Raw genomic sequence first — 6,000 nt, 5'->3', positions numbered from 1 at the left:
AACTAGGGTATCAACAGTCTATAATGTTGTGATATTACAGTAAACAGGATAATAACTAGGGTATCAGCCTATAATGTTGTGATATTACAGTAAACAGGATAATAACTAGGGTATCAACAGCCTATAATGTTGACTACAGTAAACAGGATAATAACTAGGGTATCAGCCTATAATGTTGACTACAGTAAACAGGATATTAACTAGGGTATCAAGAGTATATAATGTTGTGATATTACAGTAAACAGGATAATAACTAGGGTATAAACGGTCTATAATGTTGACTACAGTAAACAGGATAATAACTAGGGTATCAGCCTATAATGTTGATTACAGTAAACAGGATAATAACTAGGGTATCAACAGTCTATAATGTTGTGATAGTACAGTAAACAGGATAATAACTAGGGTATCAACAGCCTATAATGTTGTGATATTACAGTAAACAGGATAATAACTAGGGTATCAGCCTATAATGTTGACTACAGTAAACAGGATAATAACTAGGGTATCAACAGCCTATAATGTTGTGATATTACAGTAAACAGGATAATAACTAGGGTATCAGCCTATAATGTTGTGATACTACAGTAAAACAGGATAATAACTAGGGTATCAGCCTATAATGTTGTGATATTACAGTCAACAGGATAATAACTAGGGTATCAACAGTCTATAATGTTGTGATATTACAGTAAACAGGATAATAACTAGGGTATCAAGAGTCTATAATGTTGTGATATTACAGTAAACAGGATAATAACTAGGGTATCAATAATGTTGACTACAGTAAACAGGATAATAACAAGGATATCAACAGCCTATAATGTTGACTACAGTAAACAGGATAATAACTAGGGTATCAACAGTCTATAATGTTGATATTACAGTAAACAGGATAATAACTAGGGTATCAACAGCCTATAATGTTGATCAGTAAACAGGATAATAACTAGGGTATCAGCCTATAATGTTGTGATATTACAGTAAACAGGATAATAACTAGGGTATCAACAGTCTAAATGTTGTGATATTACAGTAAACAGGATAATAACTAGGGTATCAACAGCCTATAATGTTATGATATTACAGTAAACAGGATAATAACTAGGGTATCAACTATAATGTTGTGATATTACAGTAAACAGGATAATAACTAGGGTATCAACAGCCTATAATGTTGTGATATTACAGTAAACAGGATAATAACTAGGGTATCAGCCTATAATGTTGTGATACTACAGTAAAACAGGATAATAACTAGGGTATCAGCCTATAATGTTGTGATATTACAGTCAACAGGATAATAACTAGGGTATCAACAGTCTATAATGTTGTGATATTACAGTAAACAGGATAATAACTAGGGTATCAGCCTATAATGTTGTGATATTACAGTAAACAGGATAATAACTAGGGTATCAACAGCCTATAATGTTGACTACAGTAAACAGGATAATAACTAGGGTATCAGCCTATAATGTTGACTACAGTAAACAGGATATTAACTAGGGTATCAAGAGTATATAATGTTGTGATATTACAGTAAACAGGATAATAACTAGGGTATCAACAGCCTATAATGTTATGATATTACAGTAAACAGGATAATAACTAGGGTATCAACAGCCTATAATGTTGATATTACAAACAGTATAATAACTAGGGTATAAATAACTAGGGTATCAGCCTATAATGTTGATATTACAGTAAACAGGATAATAACTAGGGTATCAACAGTCTATAATGTTGTGATATTACAGTAAACAGGATAATAACTAGGGTATCAACAGCCTATAATGTTGTGATATTACAGTAAACAGGATAATAACTAGGATATAATGTTATGATATTACAGTAAACAGGATAATAACTAGGGTATAATGTTGTGATATTACAGTAAACAGGATAATAACTAGGGTATCAACAGCCTATAATGTTGTGATATTACAGTAAACAGGATAATAACTAACTAGGGTATCAGCCTATAAGTTGTGATATTACAGTAAACAGGATAATAACTAGGGTATCAACAGCCTATAATGTTGTGAATATTACAGTAAACAGGATAATAACTAGGGTATCAAGAGTCTATAATGTTGTGATATTACAGTAAACAGGATAATAACTAGGGTATCAATAATGTTGATATTACAGTCTAATAACTAGGATGTTAATGTTGTGATACTAAACAGTAAACAGGACAATAAATGTTGTGATATTACAGTAAACAGCATCAACAGCCTATAATGTTGACTACAGTAAACAGGATATTAACTAGGGTATCAAGAGTATATAATGTTGTGATATTACAGTAAACAGGAAACTAACTAGGGTATAAACAGTCTGTTGTTGTGATATTACAGTAAACAGGATAATAACTAGCGTATCAATAGCCTATAATGTTGTGATATTACAGTAAACAGTATAATAACTAGGGTATCAGCCTATAATGTTGACTACAGTAAACACGATAATAACTAGGGTATCAACAGCCTATAATGTTGTGATATTACAGTAAACAGGATAATAACTAGGGTATCAGCCTATAATGTTGTGATATTACAGTAAACAGGATAATAACTAGGGTATCAGCCTATAATGTTGTGATACTACAGTAAAACAGGATAATAACTAGGGTATCAGCCTATAATGTTGTGATATTACAGTCAACAGGATAATAACTAGGGTATCAACAGTCTATAATGTTGTGATATTACAGTAAACAGGATAATAACTAGGGTATCAGCCTATAATGTTGTGATATTACAGTAAACAGGATAATAACTAGGGTATCAACAGCCTATAATGTTGTGATATTACAGTAAACAGGATAATAACTAGGATATCATTATTAGCCAGTTAACTAGGTATCAACAGCCAGTGATTACAGTAAACAGGATATAACTCTATAATGTTGTGATATTACAGGGATATCTAGGGTATCAACAACTGGGGCTCTCCTATAATGTTGCCGTGGCCGTTCCGCTACGTGAGTAAAATATTTCAACGTGTTAACCCTCGCAAGGCTGCCGGACCAGATGGCATCCCTAGCCGCGTCCTCTGAGCATGCGCAGACCAGCTGGCTGGTGTGTTTACGGGCACATTCAATCTCTCCCTATCCCAGTCTGTTGTCCCCACATGCTACAAGTTGGCCACCATTGTTCCTGTACCCAAGGCGGCAAAGGCTCCTGAACTTGATGACTATCGCCCTGTAGCACTCACCTCTGTCATCATGAAGTGCTTTGAGAGACTAGTCAAGGATCATATCACCTCCACCTTACCTGACACCCTAGAGCCTTTTCAGTTTGCTTACCGCCCCAATAGATTCACAGACGATGCAATTGCCATCACTCTGCACACTGCCCTAACCCATCTGGACAAGATGTAAGAATGCTGTTCATTGACTACAGATCAGCACTTAACACCATAGTACCCTCGAAACAACATCTCCACTTCGTTTATCCTCAACACTGGGGCCCCACAAGGGTGCGTGCTCAGCCCCCTCCTGTACTCCCTGTTCACCCATGACTGCGTGGCCAAGCACGCCTCCAACTCAATCATCAAGTTTGCATACGACACAACAGTAGTAGGCTTGATTACCAACAATGACGAGACAGCCAACAGGAAGGAGGTGAGGGCCCTCTGAGTATGGTGCCTGAAAAACAACCTCTCACTCAACGTCAACAAAACAAAGGAGATGATCGTGGACTTCAGGAAACAGCAGAGGGAGCACCCCCCATCTACATCGACAGGACCGCAGTGGAGAAGGTGGAAAGCTTCAAGTTCCTTTACGTACACATCACTGACTAACAGAATTGGTCCACCCACACAGACAGTGTGGTGAAGAAGGTGCAACAGAGCCTCTTCAACCTCAGGAGGCAAAAGAAATGTGTCTTGTCACCTAAATCCCTCACAAATTTTTACAGATTTCAACAGCAATTGAAAGCATCCTGTTGGGCTGAATCACCACCTGGTACGGCAACTGCACCGCCCTTAACCGCAAGGCTCTCCAGAGGGTGGTGCGGTCTGCCGAACGCATTACCGGGGTCAAACTACCCGCCCTCCAGGACATCGGGTAGCCTAGTGGTTAGAGCGTTGGACTAGTAACCGAAAGGTTGCAAGTTTGAATCCCCGAGCTGACAAGGTACAAATCTGTCGTTCTGCCCCTGAACAGGCAGTTAACCCACTGTTCCTAGGCCGTCATTGAAAATAAGAATTTGTTCTTAACTGACTTGCCTGACTTGTAAAATTAAAAAAACATTATTTTTTTTTAAATCGACAGCACCTGATGTCACAGGAAGGCTAAAAATATCGCCAAGGACAACAACCACCCGAGCCACTGTCTGTTCACCCCGCTATCATCCAGAAGGTGAGGTCAGTACAGGTGCATCAAAGCAGGGACCGAGAGACTTAAAAACAGCTTCTATCTCAAGGCCATCAGACTTTTAAACAGCCATCACTAGCACATTAGAGGCTGCTGCCTATAGGCATAGACTAGGAATCACTGGCCAATTTAAGGAATGGGATAACTCATCTCATATGTGTATACTGTTATTCTATACTATTCTACTGTATCTTAGTTCATTCCGCTCTGACATCGCTCGTCCATATGTATAAGGTCTTAATTAATTCCAAATAAAATAAAATTTTATTTGTCACATACACATGGTTAGCAGATATAATGCGAGTGTAGCGAAATGCTTGTGCTTCTAGTTCCGACAATGCAGTAATAATCCAACAAGTAATCTAACTAACAATTCCCCCCAAAAACTACTGTCTTATACACAGTGTAAGGGGATAAAGAATATGTACATAAAGATATATGAATGAGTGATGGTACAGAGCAGCTTAGGCAAGATACAGTAGATGGCATCGAGTACAGTATATACATATGAGATGAGTATGTAAACAAAGTGGCATAGTTAAAGTGGCTAGTGATACATGTATTACATAAGGATGCAGTAGATGATATAGAGTACAGTATATACGTATACATATGAGATGAATAATGTAGGGTATGTAAACATTATATTAGGTAGCATTGTTTACAGTGGCTAGTGATATATTTTACATCATTTCCCATCAATTCCCATTACTAAAGTGGCTGGAGTTGAGTCAGTGTGTTGGCAGCAGCCACTCAATGTTAGTGGTGGCTGTTTAACAGTCTGATGGCCTTGAGATAGAAGCTGTTTTTCAGTCTCTCGGTCCCAGCTTTGATGCACCTGTACTGACCTCGCCTTCTGGATGATAGCGGGGTGAACAGGCAGTGGCTCGGGTGGTTGTTGTCCTTGATGATCTTTATGGCCTTCCTGTAACATCGGGTGTAGGTGTCCTGGAGGGCAGGTAGTTTGCCCCCGGTGATGCGTTGTGCAGACCTCACTACCCTCTGGAGAGCCTTACGGTTGAGGGCGGAGCAGTTGCCGTACCAGGCGGTGACACAGCCCGCCAGGATGCTCTCGATTGTGCATCTGTAGAAGTTTGTGAGTGCTTTTGGTGACAAGCCGAATTTCTTCAGCCTCCTGAGGTTGAAGAGGCGCTGCTGCGCCTTCTTCACGATGCTGTCTGTGTGGGTGGACCAATTCAGTTTGTCTGTGATGTGTACGCCGAGGAACTTAAAACTTACGACCCTCTCCACTACTGTTCCATCGATGTGGATAGGGGGGTGTTCCCTCTGCTGTTTCCTTACCTAAATTTGTGTGTATTGGGTACATGTTGTGTAATTTGTTAGATATTACTTGTTAGATATTACTGCACTGTCGGAGCTAGAAACACAAGCATTTCGCTACACCTGCAACAACAACAACTGCTAATCACTCTCAAAGCTGATCCGTATCCACCATGTTTCAGATCTATCAAAGCTGATCCGTATCCACCATGTTATAGATCTATCAAAGCTGATCCGTATCCACCATGTTATAGATCTATCAAAGCTGATCCTTATCCCCCATGTTATAGATCTCTCAAAGCTGATCCGTATCCACCATGTCCTAATCTCTCAAA

Source organism: Oncorhynchus tshawytscha, unplaced genomic scaffold (genome assembly GCF_018296145.1).
Source record: "Oncorhynchus tshawytscha isolate Ot180627B unplaced genomic scaffold, Otsh_v2.0 Un_scaffold_16373_pilon_pilon, whole genome shotgun sequence".
Taxonomy (NCBI): Eukaryota; Metazoa; Chordata; class Actinopteri; order Salmoniformes; family Salmonidae; genus Oncorhynchus; species Oncorhynchus tshawytscha.
This window is presented reverse-complemented; position numbering follows the sequence as displayed.